Here is a 23,795-nt window from a genome sequence, read left to right on the forward strand (position 1 = left end):
AATCTAGACAGTGCTGAGCAGATATTGGCAAGTTTGGAGCAATTACTTATCATTATTTAGCCATAAAAGTCTTATGAATTCCCTTCTAAACTGGATTTATTGTTCAAAGGTGAGATTGAATGGGACTGGGTAAATGCCAGGTTCAAGGTTGAAGTTAACTATGAAATATGGGGAGCGGACAAAAAAAAAAAAAACCAAATGAATCCTAAGTGTTTCCCTGGCTTGAATATAGAGTGATAACAGCAATGACAAAGGGCCCCTGTGGCTTGTTGACGGCAGGACAGGAGCAGAAGCATCAGTTTGGATTAATACCCACCACAAATGACACTAAGCACGGTCACTCCACAGCTGTGGCAATGCATGGATGCTACTTAATGATTTTCTGTGTTCCTTGAAGGTTTATTGTAAAAGTTCTTTAGTCTGTGGACATGGGTGTGCATATTGCTGTGGAGGCCGGAAGAGGGTTTCTGTTTCTGTGGAGCTGCAGATGACTCACAGAGAATGAGTTACCTCATGTCAGTGCTAGGAACCAAACCTAGCTCCTCTCTTCCCTTTGTTTTTTTTCCTCCAATGTTTCCTTTTCCTTGCTTTGTTTGTTTGTTTTTTTACTTCATTGAGCAATATGGACATTAAATCAGTAGTCATTGTCATCAGTATTAATCACACTTTAATGACAATGTTAATTTATGTAAGTTTAAAAATCTTCATATCAATATAAAATGGAAATGTTCTGCTAATGCCAGGTTAGGAAATACCGGGAAGCTGTCTTCCCACCTACACAGCACTGGCACAACAAATTTGAATGTAAAGAGGAACTTCTAGGAGATAGCTGGCAGTCATTTGATGATCACCAGCTTCTCAAGCAGCTTGTATACAGCTTGCAAGAGTAAGGTGGAGAAAATTACTCTTTTTTTTTTCTTCAAAATACCAGGAATGGCCAGGCATGGTGGTGCATGTCTTTAATCTCAGCCCTGGGGAGGGAGAGACAGACAAATCTCTATGTGTTGGAGGCCAGCATGGTCTACAGAGCAAGTTTCAGGACAGCCATGGCTACACAGAGAAACCTTATTTTGAAAAATCAAAAATAAATAAATAAATAGGTAAATAAATAAATATGTTTTTAAAAGTACTAAAAACGTATGCTTTATTCCGGCTGGTTGTTGAACTGGAGCACAGAGGTTGAGAATACTGTGGGAATACATGCTTATTACATCCATTGCAACCCAGCCCTTGAGCTGGATCATAATGTAAAAGCATCAGACTCATCCTTCAAATTCAGTTTCCCTTTTGAGAACCAGACACTGAAGACTAGAACCTAGAGAAATAAACACAGATATGAGAATTTCATAAAGAAACCATAAGTGCCCAGGGAAAAGCACATTGTCAGAAAAAAAAAAAAACCAAGGAGAACATAAGTGTATGGTTCTGATTGACTTTTGACATAGACACAGTAAAAACTCACAACAAGACCAGAAGCAGAGGGTTCTGGAACCCAACGGCTACAGAGAGGTTTAGCAACTAACAACACTTGCTATGCAATCAGGAGGACCAGATTAAGATCTCAGCACCTACATAGCAAGCCAGGAATTCCACAAATGCCTGCAACTCCAGCTCTGAGGAATACAGTGCCCTCTTCTTGACCTGTGTACACACTTGTACAGAGGCTCAAACAGACACAAGCATAAATATATACTGAACTACGTATTTTAAAATTGGAAAGTAATTGTTATGTACACAATAAAAATAAAAATTGAAAGAAAGCAAAAAGTCAACCTTTTGTGCATTCAGACCTGGCCACTTTAGACTTCCCTATTCTTTCTTGAAATTCCTTTCTCTGCAAGAATAGAAGGAACATCTTTAGAAAATCCCAGCAAAATATATACTCTGAAGGAAGTAGAAGGAGGCAAAAGGGAACAGAGTCTCCATTACATTGAATCACAAAGACAAATTAAAGGGAATAATGAGTTAGGTAACAAAAATTACCAGGTAGGGCATGATGGGGCATGCAGTGATAGTCTGGGATCCTTTGAGAAAGTTAAAAGTTTTGTTGACTGCAGTGGGTGGACCTAAGACTACATGTGAGAGAAAATAACTTGGTTTTCTAGTTTACTGATAAGACAACTTGGAGAATTTTGAAGACAACCATTTTTAATCAGGAAGACTGGCAAGTAGGATAAGGTGTCTGTGATATTTTTAACTGAGAGATAAGAAGGCACCAGAAAGCCGAATAAAGCTCTGAAGCAGAGAGGTCAAGCCTGGTATGTTGAGTCCTGGGAAATATTTAACGATCTTTGTTGGGGGGGGGGGCGGGAAAAGAGTCCTGGCTTGAAAAGACTGTCCTTCTCTGTGACTGAATGATCCATGCCAGCAGTCAATGATTTCATGATCTCAGTCTAAGCAGCATGACAGGGAAGGAGATGTGAGAAGTTGGCACCTGTACGACGCAGGCTCCCTCACATGTGGGCTGACTCAAGAAGCAAGAATAGTATCAAGTGTAAATGGGATGCTGAGTTGATTCCTCTGGAAAAGAGAGCACTTGAAAATCCTTTGCTGTCACTAATCCGGTAGTGACTAATGCTCTAGAAATGGCTGCATGATATTTTCAATACCCACCATCTGCTCTCTAAAGAGCCTTGAGATGCCATTCTAAGCACCTGTATGTCCTGCACTTGCCAAGGTCCCCGTGGTATTGAGGGTGAGAAAAGACTCACTCCTGCTTCCAAAGTGGGCATAAGAAGTACTTCTTCCATCACCATTTACCCAAGCTGCCAATCAACTCATTTGCAGCTGATCTGAAGTTAACCATCCTTTGCTAGCCTAACTTCATGGAGAATGTCTCTCCACAGCAGGAAGGAACCCATACCATATCTATTTTCCAGATTTTCATTCTCTACAGTTTTACCATAGTATTTTGGATATTTGTGAATCATTTACCCATCTATAAAATTCTCTTATGGAATTATTGATAAGGTCTTAGAGTCCACCATGTGATTAATAGCTATAATTAATATACATTTCTAGCTAAAGAAAAATTTCATAAGTAGCAGTTTTCAATAATCACAAAATTAGCAGTTTTAAAGTTGAAACAAACTTGAAAATAATTTTTAAACATTTTTTATTTTTTACATATACATTTATGTTATTACACATAAATATAATAAACTACAAAGGAAACAAGTATTAATAATCCACACCAAAAAAACGTTTTGGGGAGTATTAATTTTCTGACAATAAGCTAAGCTACAAAGTTTATGTAGATCATGGCATATACCGTTTAGATAGTAAATATTTTATATTTTTTTCACATTTTGAAATTTTGTTAAGTATACTATTGGCATTCTCTTTATGTCATTAAAATGCTGAATACTGTAATTGAAATTAAAGAATATCCTCTGACTTGACAGAGTCATATTTATTTTGAGTTAAGTTTTTTGGATATGTAGGCTTCTTGCCAAGGTTTTATTATTATGAATAAAGTGGCATTTGGCATCCCTTTTCCAGTTATTTTGATGTTTATAAAGCATCTTGCTTTGGATTGGACCCTGCAAATATAATTTCTGGGTTAACGGTAAAATGGTGGCAAAGAATTCTGATACATAGCATCCTGTCACTCTCCCAAAACTCAGTGCTTGAGCATATCAGCACTAAGGGCAAAGCATCTATTTTCATTCCGTCACAGTCACTGGCATTAAATAATTACCTCTGAAAAAGAAATATGTGCATTTCTGACATTTTTTATTGCTATACAAATTTATTTTTTCATTAAACAAGTTAATACTTAATAGAAGAAACATGTGAATGTGCATGTATTGTTGCTCTTGATATAACCTTATAAATTTTTCATCGATGCTACATGTTCTATGTTACATAAAATTTTTTGATGTGTATTAGACATAACTGTAATAATAACCTTTATTTAAGTTTCTGGAAATATAATTCCTAAATGGAGCATCAGCCATTACCATAAAAGAGGAAATTAAGCAGATGCAGAAATATATACAGATGATGTTTACAAATTATAATTACACACACACACACACACACACACACACACACACACAAATAAATATCACTTAAAGCTGTTAGAAGGCCACAAAGAAGACACACTCTCTGACGCTGTGGGTAGAAACTGAAGTGTTTTTCTTTTGTTCAAGGACACCAACGGGTCTGAAGACTTGCTCAGAAAGCCTGTAAGTCCCCTTTGTGTTCCTGCAGAGGAATACTTGCAAACAATTGCTGTGAGCTTTAGATATGATTTTCTAATTCTCTCTTGGCCTCCAAACATGCTGTTTCCTCGGCCTTTTCCCCATCTGGGATCATGTTGCCAATAATGTCTTTGGGATAAATTTGAGCTCATCAGGCTTGAATTTAATTACATTATGTAAACTAGAAAAATGTCCCCAGTAGGCTTGGAGGGAACAGCGTCTGTAGGTGACTGCAAAACTCTGTTTTGTTTAAAATATTAGCATTTTGACAAATCTACTCTATTACTCACTTCCATCCTCAGCTTAAATTTATATTGTTAAAGAAAATAAGTAGATGCTTGACAGCTTTGCGCAGGACCTTTCCCCTTGTCCCACATACTGTCTTAGTAGCCTCTCTGTCTCCATCTGTCAAGATGGTAGAAGAGGCGGGCAAAGCCCTGTCTTCTTGGTCTATCTCAACACCACAGAAGTTCTGTGTCAACTGTATTGTCAGTGGGCGGGGAACATGGGCTCCCAAACTCACCACGCTACAACAAGGAGAAAGGACTAAGGCGAAATGGTGTGGGGATATCATACTTGGATTCATGATGACATTTGGTCAGTTTTATTACTGAACTCATTTCCCACATCATATCCTCGCCCTTTGCCAGGTATGCCTCTAATCCCATCTCCCATCTGGCATGCTGTGTTTCCACCTCTGCTTTAGTTTGGACTTTTCTTTGTCACTTGCTTAACAGGGTGATGTGGACCATGTTTAAGCAAGCTCTTGAGGTCCCTGGTTCACTATGAGAATAACATCCTGGAAAGCCAGGGCTGAGGGCCAGGATGCCCCCACCTGCCTTAAAACCTCTCAAGAACAATGCAAGACTAAAGCAAACCATCCCAGCCAAGCCCAGATGACCAGAGAAGCAGCAGCAAAACACTGGTCCTCTTGATGAGGACCATCAGAAATTGCTGTTCTATCTCAATGAGCTCTGGAAAGGCTTGGTAAGCAGCAACAGAGACGGATGTAGCAAGGTGAAGTGTTAGTGATTTGCATCTCTGCATTCTGTAATACTTGACAACACTTCTAGGTTAGGAAGAAATCCTGTCCATGCGCTTCCCTGGGGAGTGAGGATGTTGAACTTTACCTATTTCTTACTCCAGCTCCAGAGATGTGCCTTCTCCTGGTAACTACTGGGCCTTTAAGGAAACATTTCTCACGCGAATACACTTTTTTATTTCCCTTCAGCACACTGTGTGAGCTAGCTCTCTTCAAAGCTCCTCCCTAAGTCCTTTGCTTTTCCTGCCCTCAGAGAGGCAAAGAGCTTGAATGATAAGTTGCAATGGTTTAGTTCAGGAATAAGGCAAGCCTTCCATTTCCCATTTACCTCACAGGAGTAATCTAAACCTCCAAGCACACTGCAGTCAGTCAGGCATGCTTGTGCTGCCAGGTCTGAAAAGATGCAGAGAAATGATTCAGACGCAGGCCATGGCTCATGAAAAACAAAATCTCCAATCAGAGAAAATGTGTTCACACGCCTGTCTCACACGAGGCAGAAAAACCACATCACTGTGACCACTTTTGATTTCTTGAAATATTAAAAGATGATTGTGTTTTGTTTATACCTCAAAGGCAATTATAGAAATCGAAAGCCAAGTTACTCAAAGAATTGTGCTGTGGCTCAGTTTTTACCAAACCCATAAGCCACTTCTGTCTCAGTGTTTTCAAAACAGCCATCTAACTACAGTGAAAATATTGTGATGAAAATAGTATTTTCGTGAAACAAAATGACCATCTGTCATACTACTTACTATAAGAGGAGCAGAGCCTATTAATATCTCAGCTTTCCTAAAGACAGAAATCCTAGCTTTTTGCAGTGGGCAGGACTAAATCCTCCGCCACGAAAAACCAGGTTGTGAGCAGTCATGCCCAGGAAGTGGAGACTCAGCAGTGACACCCATGGAAGCTCACTGCTGTTAGGTCAGGGGAGGCAAAGGTCACACTCAACTATGAAGGGTTACATGCAGCTGGTGAATTTACCAGCATTGTCAGCTCCAGCAACAAAGCCAGGACCCACCCGTCTTTAAGCATTTCTAGAGCAGAAATCACATATCTTTTGAATCACAATGAAGCAAATTCTTAAAGTCAAATTCATTTCTTTTTCAATGATCATCACTCAGAAAGGTATATCAGCATTATGCCTGTGTCTTGTCAATGGAGTAAAACACAGCTTAAGGTGCCATCAGACTCAGCAAGGGCCGTAGACTTGTCGGACTCGGCTGGTTAAGGTGGGTCTCCATCTTCTCCGGATAGCCAGTTTCATGCTCAGTCTATGAAGAACGACTTCCTTTCTCAGCCGGATCCTCCCTCCACCAGTTCTGGTGATTCCAGATTTTGACAGGGAACTCTCATAGTCCCAAAAGAAAATACAGGCCCAAACCTTCCTGATAACAAGCACAAGGAATTCCAGGAAATATTCTACCCTGTGCTGAGATCTTAGCCTCCAACAAATGCCCTTTAATTATACCTTTGCACCATCCCCTCACACATAGGATAATTAAGTACTGTCTTCCTTCCTGTGATAAAGGCTCCATCTTACTGAGGCACTGGACCATGGTATGTAATGAGATAACCTGACCTCCTGAGCCCTGGTGAATCAGACACATTCACCATCACTGCCCAGGGTTTATAAATCCCTTATTCACAAGGAAAGTTGCCTCTGGGTCCTCACTCCACCATGACCATCTGAGACTCCATTTATTGGGTCATGGGAGACTGCTACTGCATGGCTACTGATCAGGGAGCAATGGAGGAACTGCCTTTGCTGTCACTGGGGCCTGCTCTAGTGCTGACTGCTGGGGAAGCACTCACCGAGAGCCTGCTGTAACACTCATTCCCTGCCTCCCTCAGAGGGGTTGGGAATCTGGCTTTGTGCCCTAGCCACAAGCCTTAGAATTCTAGCTGCCTGTGAGAGAGAGGGAACCTTTGATCTCCAGCCTTACCCATTCCCATCAGGAAGCAAACAGCAGATGGACCAACCTACAGACCAACTAGTCCGGTGCTGCCAGACGCAGAGCCACATAGACTGAGCTTATATGATAGTTCTTTCTGAAACTAGGAGTGAACAGTATCTCTCTGAAAGGTTTTTATGCTGGGCACAAAGAAGGAAGAAGTAATGATTGATATTTGACAAATCCCTTCTGAATGTCATTAGCAACACACATGTGACTCTATCATAAAAGAATGAAGCTGCTCTAGAGCTACCGCTCCATTTGTATGTCAAGGAGACAGAAATCTAGACAGCTTCCTACTTTTTTAAAAAACATTTTTATTTTTTTATTAATTTATTCTTATTACATCTCAATGGTTATCCCATCCCTTGTACCTTCCCATTCCTCCCTCCCTCCCATTTTCCTCTTATTCCCCTCCCCTATGACTGTTCCTGAGGGGGGCCTCCTCCCCCTGTATATGCTCATAGGGTATCAAGTCTCTTCTTGGTAACCTGCTGTCCTTCCTCTGAGTGCCACCAGGCCTCCCCCTCCAGGGGACATGGTCAAATATGAGGCACCAGACACAGGCCGTAAACTTCAAACCCCTACCCAGATCTAGCCAATGAACAGGACATTCTCCACAGTTGAGTGGAGAGTGGGGTATGACTTTCACATCTTCCTACTTTTAATGTAGCTTCAGGTTTATCAGGTTCTATACTCTGTCACAGATTATACATGTCTACTAACTTAATTGCACTAAATAACTTATTATTTTTTTGTTGCTCTTTAAACGTGGTACCAAAATGGAATTCACATTTAACTTCACCAAGTAATGAAATAAAACAGTCTGAGAAGAAGCCGTTTCTAGGCAAAGTTTTGCATTGTTGACTTGCAGTCTCAGAAGGACAAAGGTTGGGCCACGTGGAAGGCTGCCTTCAGGACCTGAGGAGTACAGTAGTGTTCAGTGCATGCCTACATTGCAACGTACCTCCTCAAATCCATAGCACTCAAACACTAAGGAAAGCCCACAGCAATGTGTCCACAGCAAACCACAAGCACTGTGAGCCAGCCGGTGTCTCTAGAACTTTACTTGTTTTAAGTATTTTAATCCTATGAGACAAGTGTCACACATTTCAAAGGAAAAGAACAGAGTAATAGTTTATGGCCAAAGTGGGTACCGGAAGCAGGGCATACGCTGATTGTAACTGCTACCAGGGGATTCTTGGCACCATTTCCTGAGTCTTTTTCTAGCATCCCTCACTCTTCTTTTCGTATTTCTGCTCCTTCTTTTCAGCCTGCACATTTTCTTCCTCAGTGTCATCCTTTATATGGATATGATATGTATTTGTGTCATTTATTGGTATTACTTACTGAAAATGTAAATATGTTAACTTATTTAATTTCTAGAGTAACATTGCTCAATAGCCCTTTTTCCCCCTTGTTTAGGATACTGCAAGTATGATGAAGACCTAGAAGTTCACATATGAAAATGCTTTTGTGAAGCCCTGACCCTGCAAATGAACTGAAGCCAAGTATGCATTACCATCTATAACAGCATTTTAGCAGGATAATGCACAGGACCTGCCCTGGCCTAAAAACAACAACAAAAAACGATCTGTTCTATTCACATTACATCAAAGGAATCATTTTTGACCCATCTTTGGCCAATGACCAGTAGTAATATCACAATATTAACAACCACAAAATCTCAAAGACTTTCTGTGAGATCCATGCAATATGACCTTTCTAAAAGTGAAATGACAATTGTAAAGACATCAGTATCGGCGCTGGAAGGATGGTTAGAGGCACTCGCTGTGCTTGAAGACTAAAGTTCAGTTCCTAGCACACAAAACAGGTGGCTCACAAACACCTGTAATTTCTGCTGCAGGGGACTCCATTGCCTCTGGCTCCCTTGGGTACCAACAAACACTTAATACATCAAAACCTAGGACAACTTTCTGAATAATGACACTCTTGTACTTCATTTTGAATGAGAGTCATAAATCGTGCCTTTAATACCTCATAGAAATTCAGGCCAGAGGACTTAGAACCTCTTACTGTCATTGATAATGCATGCCAGACACCTTGAACAACAACCAAATAATATTATGATTCTAACGCTGTACCATCAAAGGATATAAACATTTAGGAGCCCTCACTAGCTATGCATAAAGATTCTGCCCAGTTGACTTGTAGGCCCAAGTCCAGATGTATCACAGACAGATCTCTTTGACATAGAAAGAGGGTTTGGCACTTGAGTGAAATCTAGAAGGGCTAAGAAGGGCCAAGCAACAAGCGCCTTCTCTTACTCCTCAGAACACTGAAAATTGTCTCCATGCAGTAGCTTTTGAGCTTCTGATCTGTCTGTCCTGCATGACAGAGGAGAAGCTCATCTCTGCTATTTGCCTGACATTCTGTTCTTCCTCCACGTTGACAAGGTCACTTCATGACTTAGAATAGAGATATCTGTGATACAGTTGGTTCAGGAGTAAGCCTTTCCCAGAGTTCTTGAGTGTCAACTGCCATGACTGTAGGAGCTCTACGCGTGTGCCTGCCAGCTTTAGTCTCGCACACAAGGAAGAAGCTGCACAGTATCGACTAAGTGCCTGCCGAGCGAAGGGCACAGTGTGACCACTAGTCTTCCTGAGGCATTAACAGGTGTTATTGTGGAATCGTGAGACAATCTGCCCTACACAAGAAATTGGGGAAATAGATTTTTTTTGTCAGCAAGAAAACTGAGTCTTGGAGAGAATCAACAAGTCCATTCAAGGCTATCAGTAGACTCAAAGCCAGTAATGCTAACAGTCTAGCCCAGGTTACTTTTCAGGAAAAGCTCTGATCTTTCTGTCAACTCTAAGTGGATATCCATGTGCTACATGGTCCCTTCTGTAATGACTTCTAACCCTTAAGTCTTCACAGACTTACAGTCCCGTGGCTTTGAGCGAGTATTAACCTTTCTGGAACTCTTTTTTCTTGCAAGCAAAAATATACTTCTTAATAGGCATGACAAGTATAACCTTATTCTACTTCAGAGTGTCTACACAATTAAATTAGACAATGTTTTGGGTCTTTTTTTTTTTAAACAAAAATACATACTATTATTTACACAATAAATATTTGATAAATGTTAGTTCCCTACCACTGTACTGTGCGATGAAATAAAATTCATTAGAATAATAAAAATGCACATCATGTCATGTATGATCAGACATAATCAGGGATGTGGCATAGGAACTTCATTTGACTTGGCCCCATAATACACATTAGATAATTAGGCTGACTCATCCAAAAACCCCTTATGTAATTATAATTGCATTTATACTTGGGCGTACAGGCACGATTTAACTAAAGTATTTTTACCTCAAGTGTATTTCCTACTTTTCCCTTGATCTTTAGCCTTCTGCTCTTTCTAAATCTTCATAGATGATAACAAACTGGAACTGCTCTCTCCCTCTTTCCCTTCCCCATCTCTCTCTATATCTCCCTTCTCCCCTACTCCCTCACTCCTTTCTGTTGGATCATTATTTCAAGGTCATTTTAGAAGGAGAACACAATATTATAATAAATTATATTTACTATCTCTGTTAAGTTTCTGATTGTAAGTAGATGATATTGAAAACAATCTGGAAAAGGAGAAATGTGGGGGAGTAAACATGACACTGATTCACACAAGGTTTTGTGAACGGAGATTTTTCTATAATCATAGCTTCCATTAAATTCCACTGAGATCTTGGAATCCCAACTGCATTTGTCGAAGTAGTAGAGAGAAAAAAGCCTGAAATTACATCCATGAAAATCTCCTTGCCTGGAGGAGAGAAACACCCTTTTCTAAGAAAAATTGTTAATGGTCCACACCTGTAATTCATAGAATTTCCAGAGAGGCACATTTCTGTGTCAACTGCCTACCTGGATGGACTATAAATGTAAGAAATGCTACTGTCACCAAGGAACTCTAATAGAGTACCAACCCAACACTAGCCTTGAGAAAGTTGGCGTTGTCTTGCATTGAGAGTTACTGTTTTTCCATTTTCACGGGGTCAGGCTCTTTCCATGGTCCTTTTGGGCTTAAGACAACTGTAGGGGTATAAATGTCCTGGCTAACAAATGTTCTTTAAAAATACACAAACCAATAAAACAACATACAGTCACAGTCTCAGACAAAGCCAGCTGACTTTTCTCCATGAGAACCTGGGATATTTATTTGAATAAGGGAACATCAAAAGCTTGCAATTTTGGTAGGGAAAGTTAAGCTTTTCCAAAAATAACGTGATCGACACATACTTCCTAGGACGAGGCTAAAAATACAGCATGTAAGCAAGGTGGCAGTGACTGTCTCCTTCCTCCCTTTCAGTCACCCATGGTGGACTGCAGGGCTGCTACTATCAGCAATGGCAGACTGATTCAGCATGCACCCAGGCTCTCCACACACTGGCTTATCAGTCACCCACAAGAACTCTGTCATTTCGTGCACTATGGGTATTAGGGCAGAGTTACCAGGAAGAAATTCTGCTCAGAATAATAGTTTAGAAGCCAGCCAATAAAGAAGAAAAGTGGGAGCAGAGCTTTAAAATCCATATGCTTCAAAGGGAAGTGGGGCAAGTCCTCGGGAGGGTTTCTCTTTATAGAAATCGCTCAACGTGGGCTACTTACTTACTCACTCCACTCCCATGCCTAGCTTTCAATGTTACTTCTTAAGATACGAATCCAACCACTGTAACCATTGTGACCGCTTTCTCAAGTTTACAAGGTTGGTCTCTGTGCACTTTAAATATGTTTACTTAACTTACAGATGTCAGACAAATGAGAGCTACAGAGAAGTTTCAAATACTCTGCTTTGAAGTGGCACACGAATGTATCCACATATGTAAGCTGACAGAGAAGGGAAAACAGGAATGAGGGCCAGGCTACAGGAGAACAGTGAGATTCCATTAAGGAATACACTGAGCTTTCCCCAACTATTCTGGCCCTTAACACAAACACTACTTTAATTGTGTACATAGCATGTGTTGTTTGTAAAGCACCATGCTTTAGATAGATAGCAGTCTAGTACTTATTTTCAAAAGAGCCCCAGAGGAAGGAAATGCCGCATTTTAAATTGGGACAAGTCAGTCTCACTGAGTTCTCTCTTGCCCCAGGCTCTGCATGGCATGGTGACTGACTGATTCTATCTTAAGGCTTTCATATTTGTTAGCAGCTTAAAATTTTAACCCACAGTTTGGCATCATAAAGTATATTTTATTACACTAAAATAATGGTTTTGCATGTTTAAGATTGTTTTTTAATTATTTTTTATTTTATGTGCAGGTGTATTTTGCATGCAACTATGTCTCCACACTGCATGCATTCCTGGTGCTGGCAGAGGCCCAAAAAGTGGCCACTGAATCCCTAGGAACCGGAGTTATAGATGATTGTAATCTGCCATTTGGATGTGGGGAATTGAAACTCTGGTCTTCTAGGAAAGCAGCTCGTGCTCTTAACTCTGATCCACTTCTCCGGTACTCTATTTTATTTATTTTATTTTTAATTGTGTGTAGTGTGACTATGTGCATTTGAGTGACGTGTTTACAGGGGCTGGAGATATCAAATGTCTGGAGCTGGAGTTACAGGCAATTGTGAGCTGCCCAGCACGGGTACGAGGAACTGAACTTGGTTTCTCTGCAAGAGCAGCAGGTACTCTGAACCAAGGAGCTATCTCTCCATCACCTGTATCCCCCCCCACCCATACTTTTACAAAGTTGTGGAGAACACATCAATAGTCACATGTCAGGCTTATTGAGAGACTCACAAAAAATAAGATGAAGACCAAGTAACTTGTGGCTTGCACACACACATGCACCTGAACCACCCATACATATATTTGTGCATTCACATGAATATCTGCATATAGCACATATAAACATAGACACACATAGAGATGAATAATATAGGAGTGCATTATATACAGTTATGCTTTTCCTTCGTGTTTAAAGTGATCATAACAGAATGACAACTACAAAAACTTCAACAAATGCCTCCTAAGAACTTACCTTACATGTTATTATATTTTGTAGAAAAAATTGCAGGTAAATATAACATCTTTATTTCAATATGTTTATGTCTCCTTGAAATACAAACGAACTATTCGAATAGCTTAAGGGGGGAGGGGTTTACCTTGTTCTCCATGATGGCGAGTGTTGTCAACTTGACCCTCCCTTGTAGGGATGTCTTTGGCGGATTGTGGTCATCACATTAATTACTATGGCACGAACTGCTTGCTGTAACCAGTACCATTCCATAGGCAGGGGATCCTAGACTGTGGAGTAGAGAGCTGGCTGAGCAGAAAGAGGCATGCATATGACATGCTTCCTTGGTCTTGACTTGACACGACTATCTGGTTCAAGTCCCTGCCTTGACTTCCCTGAAATAATAGCTTGTACTTTGGGATTGTGAGCTAAAATAAAGCTTTTCTCCCCTAAGCTGCTTTTTTGCCAGCGTATTTTATTACAGAAATTTAAATAAAGTAAAGACACCATCCTTACCTGGACTCTGATTATAAATTTAGTATTTCTCTTCCATAGAGGCCAAGGTAGGCTAGAGGCTAAGAACCAGCATTAACCTTGGCATGAGGGTCAGTAGGGAAAATCCCTGGAAGGGTTGGGCTTGCCGTCAGTCTAGGTGATGCTCCTTCCATAAAATGGAAGATGATGCAAACTCCATTGTCCAATCGCACCACTCCAAAACTAGCTCTTCATCAAGCAGCATAAAAATACATTGTACTATCAAGTATTCCTTTCCTTTTAAGGTAATCTGTTCTGTGTATTTATGCATTCCATATGACAATTTCACATGTGTGTGTAATGTAGAATGATCAGAGTAAAAAATCACTCCTGACTCATCATTAATAAAAATAAATAAATAAATAAAATGGAAAATGATCTATTATTCTAAACAAGAGCTGCCCTCACGTTCTTAACCCACTCAGGGTCACAAGCAGGTAGGATGAGGTTCACAGTAGCACTGGGGCTGCCTTCTCCAGGATTTCTTTGAAAGAACTTCATAGACAGCTGTAAATACTGAGCACTGTTTCTTCCGCCTTCCCGGGAGAGGACAAGGCCTCCCATTGGTTGTCTTGGGAGGAGACAACCATCCTGACCAGAAATGCTCAGGCCAAGAAGGTAAGTGAGAAGTAAGTGAGTGAGTGCACAGGGCTTTTCTGGGGATGTCTTTTTGTTTGTTTGTTTGTTTCAGATTTTAAATATATACCATTCATAATGAATGGAATTACATTATATAAATAGTGCCTCCAGCAAGAACTATTCAAAAGGATTTCATCAGAAAATGTGTTCCCTTCCACTGTGCCCTGAAACCAAGTATTTTCATAGTACATTATCTATGTATCAATCTATGCTGGGTCATCATAAGAAAAACAAGTCTCAGATGCCTCCCTCTGTGCAGAGACTATGGCATGAAACAGCATGACTACAGCATGAAAGAATAATGAGGTCATTTATACTTTTCTATTTGGCAATTTGAAAAACTAAGTTGCATCCAACTAATTTATTTTTTTAGCATTAAGCTTTTCCGTGTCTGTGGACATATGCTAATGTATGAAATCAACAGATTTATTTGTTTAAACAAATATTATCTTTTTAAAACAGAAATGGGCTCCTAAGCTATATCTCCAAATATATAAATATATTTTTCTAAGCCCACATGGTGAATAGATCATCTTTTCGGTAGCAGGGATTCTCTGTGGACCCTTGGCTGTCCTGGACTTGCACTGAAGACCAGACTGGACTTGAACTCACAGTGACTTTTCCTGCAGAGATTATCTGTAACCTGGAATTGTGAGCTAGCCATGAACCCCTTCTCCAAAAAGTTGTTTTCACCAGGGGTTTTGTCACAGCAAAGAAATGAAATTAGGGCATGCCTCAAGCAAAATAAACCAAAAAGAGAAGAAATGTGGCTTCTAATGGAAGTGTCTTAATTCCACTACTGTGGCAAACACCATGATCTAAAATTACTTAGGAAGAAAAGGTTTATCTCCTCTTATAGCTTGCAGTCACCATAGAGGAAAACCAGGGCAGGAACCTTGAAGCAGGTGCTAAAACAGAAGATACGAGCAATACTTCTTGGTGGCTCACTCTTTATGACTCATCCAACCTGTGATATTATACAGACCAGGACTACCTGTCAATGAGAGGCACCACCTACAGTAGACTGGGCTCTTCCCCATCAAGGAAGTCATCATGCAAAACAGTTCCACATAGGTTTGACTACTGGCCAATCTGATAGAGACAGTTCCTCAAATGAGGCTCCCTTGTCCCACATGACCCTAGCTTGTGTCAAGTTGACAAAAATCCCTAACCAGCAGAGAAACTCATCATGGAAATATGAAGCTAAAATCAAAACATCTCAGAGATATTAAATATTCCAAAGTATATTTCCCTTCACTCGTAGAGATGTGTGGCGTCGTGCTAGAGAGGACTTGGATACAGGACTCCGAATGTTGGCATCTGCAACCTACTGGATGCAGGCTACCAAGAAGAGACTTGATACTCTATGAGCATATACAGGGTAGGAGGCCCCCCTCAGTCACAGTCAAAGGGGAGGGGAGTAAGGGAAAAATGGGAGGGAGGGAGGAATGGGAGGATACAATGGATGGGATAACAATTGAGATGTAATATGAAGAAATTAATAAAATATATAGAAAAAAAGAAATCTGCAACGGGCTAAAGAGTAGGATTTAGGAAGCTTTGGGAACGGGTGTTGTAGAGTAGGAAATGAGGGCATCAGGAAGGAGGAATGAAAGTCTCCGACATTTTCTAATAGATGGCTATGGTACGCCATTTTCTAAGCCGGCCCTCTGTAAGGACGGAGCCATGTTCAGCTCGAGCGCCAAGCTTGTGAAGGCCAACGGCGAGAACCCGGATGGATTCGAGTCTAGCATCTCTCAGGTGCTGTTCGAGCTGAAGAGGAGCTCAGATCTCAATGCGCAGCTCCAAGAACTCAACGTCACTTCAGCCAAGGAAATTGAAGTTGCTGATGGACAGAAAGCTAACATAATTTTTTGTACTAGTTCCTTTTTTTGTTTGTTTGGTTTTTTGTTTGTTTGTTTTGTTTTTGTTTCTCAGCTGAAATCTTTTCAGAAAACCCAAGTCCGGCTAGTTTGTGAGTTCGAGAAAAAACTTCAGTGGGAAGCACGTGGTTTTCATTGCTCAGAGCAGGATTCTGCCCAAGCCAACCCAGAGAAGCCACGCAAAAACCAAACAGAAGCTCCCCGGAAGCCGTACCCTGACAGCAGTGCATGGCACCATCCTTGAGGACTTGGTCTTCCCACGTGGAATTGTGGGTAAGAGGATCCATGTGAAACTGGATGGCAGGCGGCTCATAAAGGATCATTTAGACAAAGCACAACAGAGCAACGCGGAGCACGAGGTGGAAACCTTTTCTGGTGTGTATAAGAAGCTCACAGGCAAGGTTGTTAACTTTGAATCCCCTGAGTTTCAATTGTAAAGAAAATGACTGAATAAAGTGTCATTCAAAGTTTAAAAAAAAAAATATGGAGAAAAGAACTCCTTAATTGTGTGAAAAAACAAAGCAATATAAAACTCTCAAAAACAGAAAGATAATAGGTCACCAAGGAGAGACTTGATACCGTATGAGCATATTCAGGGGGAGGCGATCCCCCTCAGACACAGACATAGGGGAGGGGAGTAGGGGGGGGAAGTGGGAGGAAGGGAGGGATGGGAGGATACATGGGATGGGCTAACAACTGAGATGTAATATGTATAAATTAATAAAAATGTATTAAAAAAAAAGAAATCTCACGATGAATGCAGCTAATTAGTTGGGTCTTCCTTGAACAGTAGTTTAAAAGAAAACCCCAAATACAGATTTAATTAAGATAAGTGGTATAATTATTCTTGGAGGATGGGAAAGGGTATATACATGGGGGCATTGTAATTTTGGAATTTCAAATATTGTTTAAAAATTTAAAACAACCAAACAATGCAGTGCTGTTATTGCCTTTAAAATGTGACGACCTTTCTCCTAACACATAAGGGCACCTGGTGGGTGTAGGAAGGACTAGGGCATAATGTTGGTTTTATTTGATGTTGTTATTCTTGACGCACTATTTGAATTTCAAACCTCAGGCTATGTTTGCTTGTTAAATGTATTAATCAATAAAAACTCTGACATCACTGATATCAGAAAATAACCTAATTTTCTTGATGTCTAGAAAACTATGCAGTTTCAACTTAATGTGAATAACAGAATGAATGAAGCAAGAGAAGAAAGTAAGCAAGCAATGGTGTTAAATGCTCACTGTGTAGCGCGAGACTGTTGTGTTTTTACTCTGTTTGTATGAAGACAATTCCTGGAGAGTCTCTGATCTTCGTGTATCTGAATTCCTGGTGGTTTTTAACATCTCGATGTTGTGTTAATATAGTGAGAATCCTGCGTAAGGGACTAAACCAACAGAATTGGTTAGTGCCAGTCAGACCATAGAAGAAAAATGGTGAGGCCGTTAACAGGTTTGTAGAGGTCTGATTGAAAGCTCTCTGGTCTATACGCAATGGCAGCAGGAAGGCTCAGGACAGAGAGCCCATGAAGTTTTCCAGCATGGGAGCACAGCACACACAGGTAGCAAAGCTTGCGGATGAAATAGTAAAGTGCTCACAGCGCAGACTTCCCAAGAGAGACATTAAGATTTCATTTACACTTTAGTAGTTTGAATTTTGAAACATGAATGCATATACGGCGGCTTTTCATCAATTATGCAGCTGTTGATAATGATACATTAAATGTCAATTTTCATGCTACTGTTAAGATGGATGGCTTTGAGGAGGGAGAGTAAATGACCAAATTGTGCAAAGGAGCAAAAGGGTGATGATTTTTTTTTTTTTACATCAGACTAGTAACACACAGTATTGGTTGGTGATGGAATATGAAGTGGTTGCTTTATATGTTTTACGTTTTAAAGTAAATATATATTTTCTTCGTTAAGTAAAAGAAAATATGGTTTTGTCAAAATGGAGAAAGTGCTTTGTCATCTTTCTGGAGCCCTTGAGATGTGTCCTTAGAGTACAGCCGTCTGGAAGGAGAGGCAGCATCTTCGGTTTACATCTGCAGACGGGGTCCATCCATAGATGATGGGTGATTCTCTCACAGATAATTATTTCTGTAGAGACAGGAGCTTTTACGTCAGTCCTGGCAGGTTCTGCTTCTCCATGCTGGCCTTTTGTTTCCATTATGTGCTTTAAGAATGCGCTCAGGTTTTCCAAAGAAATTCCTCCATCACTGAAGAAACATTTTTCTTCGTAAAGATTTCAAACTATGAAACCTGAAGCCTCAAGCTTGTTTCTAGACCTGTTTGTATTTTCTTTCTGTTTTCAAAATTACCAGATAGGTAAACACAAGAAAACAAAACAAAACAAACAAACAAACAAACAAAAACCAAGGGCTATAGGAGCAAAGCAGGATCAGTCAATGTGAGAAAGAAAAGATACAAGACTAGTGCACAGGCCCAAGATACTCAACATCTGCTTACAGAGCAATAGGCAACTCTGCTCTCAATTTGCCAGAATCAATAGTTCTAAACATTATAAGTGATTTGCTCTCAAAGCAAAGATCTCTGGTAATATCAGTGCAGAAGAGCTAAGCTTTGCCTTGTTTCCTTGCCCCTTTCTTGGTTAGAGTAATTGCTTCTTAAAAAGGTGTGTTTGTGTGTGTGTGTGTGTGTGTGTGTGTGTGTGTGTGTGTGTGTGTGTGTGTGTGTGTGTGTGTGTAGGCCAGAAGAGAGTGTCAGATGTCCCGGAACTGGAGTTACAGGGGTTGTGAGCTGCCTCACATAGGTCTGGGAACTGACTTCGGGCCCTTGGCAAGAGCAGCAAGTGCACTTGCTGCAAGCAATCGCTCATCTCCCAGAGCATCTGCTTTACTTCAAGTCACCATATTGTAGTTTTGGTTTACGAGGCTTATTTTTAACAAAAGGAAAACACGGTTTGAGCCTTTAAAGCAGACATAAGGTACAGGTAAGGTGGAAAAGAAAGTGAAGCTAAGTTCTCTGTGAGCACTGATTGATTTGAGTGGGCCCAAAAGCAGCCTTCCCTGGAGAGCTGGGCTGAAATTCAGGGTGTTCTATTGAAAGTGTTCAGAACTCATTTTTCCACAAAAGAAAGCTGGCTTCTTCAATTTCTCATACTGCTATGCAGACAAAAACCTGGGATTCTGGTGGTCCTTAGAGAAGGGAGCCCTCCAGGGGATATTTTATAAAACATTAGCAGCTTTAATGATTTCATTGTTTAATGGTCCCTAACATATATCTGAGTCAAAAAGTAAAGTTTAGGAAGTATAAATATTAACAAATTGTACAGTCTACATATGGAGTTTGGACTCATTTCTTTCCATGTTTTTTGGCCTTTTCTCCAAAAGTCAATGAATAATAATAATAATAATAATAATAATAATAATAATAATAATGGACTGTAAGTATTGGATTATTTCATCAGTATGTTGTATTGAATGGTCAGTTTTCTCTAAACTTGGTTTTATATCTATAAAATGAATTCCCATACACTCTAATGACCCATCTTGATTTAGTATTCAAGGATGAAAACATACAGTTCTCATTCCTAGATCATGATGTCCCTACATAAAAAACCTGGAAATCCATAGAGCCAGGCCAGTCATGGTCTAGATGTGAGAAGTAAATTTCTTTTTTTTTTTTATGTTTTTTCCCTTTATTAATTTATTCTTGTTACATCTCAATGGTTATCCCATCCCTTGTATCCTCCCATTCTTCCCTCCCTCCTCTTTTCCCCTTATTCCCCTCCCCTATGACTGTTCCTGAGTGGGATTACCTCCCCCTGTATATGCTCATAGGGTATCAAGTCTCTTCTTGGTAACCTGCTGTCCTTCCTCTGAGTGCCACCAGGTCTCCCCCTCCAGGGGACATGGTCAAAGGTGAGGCACCAGAGTATGTGAGAAAGTAATATCCCACTCTCCACTCTACTGTGGAGAATGTTCTGTCCATTGGCTAGATCTGGCCAGATGAAAGAAATAAATAAAATGGTTCAAGATGTGAAGACCTATAAAGTGACAATGGAAGAAGCTCAGGAATATACAAAAAATCAGATGAAAGAAATCAAAAAATCTGTTCAAGATATGAAGATGAAAATGGATTCAATGATAAACACACAGACAGAAGAAAAACGAGAAGTAAATTTCTAACTACGGAGAACTCACTCCCCACAGCTTACCACAGCCTTCAGGTTGCTTATCCAGTCTGAACAGTCTCTTGTCTTGTACATAGGCAACACCCTGTTTTCCTTCATCCCTTCCATCATTCCTAATTTCTCTTCTCCACCCCCATGTATTTATTTCTTTCTCTTTCTTTCTTTCTTTCTTTCTTTCTTTCTTTCTTTCTTTCTTTCTTTCTTTCTTTCTTTCTTTCTTAGCTACATGTGTCCTCACATTTAAAGATAGTCTATTACCTTGTTTTTCTTCGGTTACTGTGACTTTCCTCCTATCCTGGCACAAGTGAGTACCTACGCTAGGCACATAGCACACCAAGCTTGACACATTTGCTCATAGCAGCTGCCTCTTTACCGAAAGTCTGTGGGTTCCTTGCTTAAAGTTTCTTTGAGCTGAAAGGCTCTCTCGTCCCATGGGAATGGTAGGTAGCTGAAGATGTTTAGGGTGTAAATGCCGATGCACAAATCTAAAGTCATGCCTATACCCTCTGCAAGGGCAGAAGCGGCCAGCTGTGTAAAACTCTAATCCTTAAGACTGACAGGAAAACTTTCATCTTGAATATTTTGTATGTATTTTGTTACTAAGGATTAATCTTATCTTTAAAAATGCCTTAAAATGTCTTAAAATTCTTCTTGAGTCACTTAATACATATTAAGTAGGATGTATCAGTGAATATATGATTAAAGCTATGGGTACTTGTAAAGAACACATGCTTGTGTAATGAAAACAATTATTTATTACATTTCTCTCAGTTTATAGTCTCTAAAAATAATGATGGGCTTCAGAAAGACATTTTCACTCACATGTGACTGTTCACCCAGCACCATGCCCTGCATTTCCTCCTCCCCCCCCCCCCATTTCTCCTAGCTTTATGGAAAATCTATGCTCCTCAAATGGAGGAATACGTGCATGTCTTTCTGGATCTGACTTATTCATATCAAATATAATGGTTTCGATCAAATGTATTTTTCTGAAAACAAGATGGTTTAATTTTCCTTGTGGCAGAATAAACCTATACTGTGTATATTTGCCACTCTTTATCCATCGTTTGCAGAATATCCAGACTAATTTTATAACTTGCCCACTAACAATGGAACTGCAAGCAGGGCCCAGTGGCACACACCTTTAATCCCAGCACTCGGGAGGCAGAGGCAGGTGGATCACTGTGAGTTCGAGGCCAGCCTGGCCTACAAAGCGAGTCCAGGACAGTCAAGGCTACACAGAGAAACTGTCTCAAAACAAGCAAACAAGCAAACAAATGGAACTGCAGTCCACTCTGTGTGAGTGTCTCTGCAGCCGGAGGAATGATATCGGTACACTCTGTTTTTGAGAAAGTTTCAGACTGATTTCCATGGTGGCTCTATCAGTTTAAATTCTCAGCAGCAGCACATAGGTTTCTGTTCTCCACTGTGCCTTTGTCTCCATCTGTTCTCATCTCCCTTTCTATGATAAGCATGCCGACCTCGGAGAGACAGATCCCCAGTATAGTTTTAAGATGTATTATTTTTTATGGATAAGGATGTTGATCATTTTATATGTTAACTGGCTATTTGTACTTCATCTTTTAAGAACGTTTGTACACAGGTTTTAGAAAATGCAGTAGGTGGTTATTAGTCTAAGAATTCAGAATAAAGCCATAGTTTTGCTATAAATGTTTACATCACATAAAATTGTATAAAATCTTATGCACATGTAACACCACAAAATGGATGCTAGATGCAGGGACTAAAGACAAAATAGCTAATGGATGTGTGATAGATAAGCCATGGTCAGCCAGGAACATAGACCAGTAAATAAATTGATTGTCATACTAGCATGAAACCTGAGTTCAGTCCAGCAGAGCCCACTTTACAAAACCGGGTATTTCAAAAACGACCCAGCATGACAAAATTACCTTAGATTAAAACTTTAAAAAGTAATTTAAACAATAAATGTGCCATGTACAGGCTATGAAAAGAATCAAACAGGCTATTGCTTAAATGAATTAAGTATGTGTATAGATGTTTATGGCCCTCACCTGTTTGTCTCTCTGTCTTGCTCTTCTTTCCATCTCTTTCTTTGTCTTTCTCTGTTTCTCTCTCTCTCTCTCTCTCTCTCTCTCTCTCTCTCTCTCTCTCTCTCTCTCTCTGTGTGTGTGTGTGTGTGTGTGTGTGTGTGTGTGTATAGATGAGAGACATTTGATGCCCTGGAGTTAGAAGCATTTGTGAGCTGCCCAAAGGGGCCCTGGCGATTGAACTCAGGTTTCTGCAGGAGCAATCCTGATTCATCTCTCCTGATCCTAACAGAGCATTTATTCAACCTTAAGTGCCTTTGAGAAGTGAGCAAGTTTTACAGCCATTTTGTAGATGAACAGAACAAATGAAGATAGAGTTTGTTGTTGCTTATTAGCTCCACACATGATCCTGGCATCTGGAATGTCAATGACTCCTGAAAGCTCACTAGAAACTTACACTCCCCAACCCTGGCCTACAGCTAGTGAATTAGAGTCTGCATTTTACTAAAATTCCCAAGTAATTTTTAGCAAACGCCATACTAAAAATTTCAGGAGCATTTGGCTTTTATGAGAAATTTTCTATGCATTATATCAACCACTTTCAAAATCTTTTCCCTTTAGATAAAGAAATGGTACCTAGAGCAATTACAATCCATATTGGGGCTGTTACAAACCAAGTTGCTGACAGTTTGATTGGAGGAAAACAGACTTTAGATTTGAGAAATGTTTTTGAAATGATTCTGTTCTCAGAACACTCATTGCCCAATGGAAAGTGGGCATTAAACAAACAAACAAACAAAAACATGATACAAACGAGCTTCAGGTCAGCCTGATCCACAAATGTGTGTAGATCTACTACTCTCTGTCCACTGAACCATCATTTGGTCATTCCAGCAACTTCTAGAACATTCTTTTCATCAGAAAAGTATGTAATGGAGAGTCTCGTATCCATCTCCTTGTTTCATGTTGAGAGCCACTTCTATGAGATTAAAGAAAACAACAGGGTTCAAGATGTGGAAGAGAGAAAGCAAAGAAGCAATTGTGACTAGAGATCAGATCTGCTCCCTACCAAGTAACAAAGACACCCCAGGAAGGGAGCATGCTCTAGAGGTAAGAGCTGCACTTTGTGGGCCTTGTTTAGGATAGGACAGTGGCAATGTGGCAATGGGGAGAAAGAGAGAAAAAGATAAACTGTAAAGCACCTGAGACTGAAAGGGACATGGCTGAGATCACTATTAGTCTCCAAGGCATCTCCAGAAGTCCAGAGATGCCAAGAGACCTTGGAGAAGACTGAGTAGCTACTTAAGTATCCACCACAAATACCATCAAAAGGCTGCTTGTAAACTCATCCCTCATAGTTTCAGAAGACAGACAGTCTAATACCA

General features: G+C 40.2%; 1 protein-coding gene and 1 pseudogene across 2 annotated transcripts in view; one reads left to right on the forward strand and one right to left on the reverse strand.

The window, feature by feature from the left end:
* Nucleotides 1-23,795, reverse strand: part of ZNF385D (zinc finger protein 385D) — an 897,446-nt gene that overhangs the window by 329,982 nt on the left and 543,669 nt on the right. The gene's annotated exons all lie outside the window — the stretch shown is intronic.
* LOC311605007 (small ribosomal subunit protein eS7-like) lies at nt 16,040-16,692 on the forward strand (annotated as a pseudogene). The gene is made up of 2 exons: nt 16,040-16,229; nt 16,269-16,692. The product of its transcript is annotated as a small ribosomal subunit protein eS7-like (transcript).

This window comes from Acomys minous (assembly GCF_964271855.1).
Source record: "Acomys minous genome assembly, chromosome: 9".
Taxonomy (NCBI): domain Eukaryota; kingdom Metazoa; phylum Chordata; class Mammalia; order Rodentia; family Muridae; genus Acomys; species Acomys minous.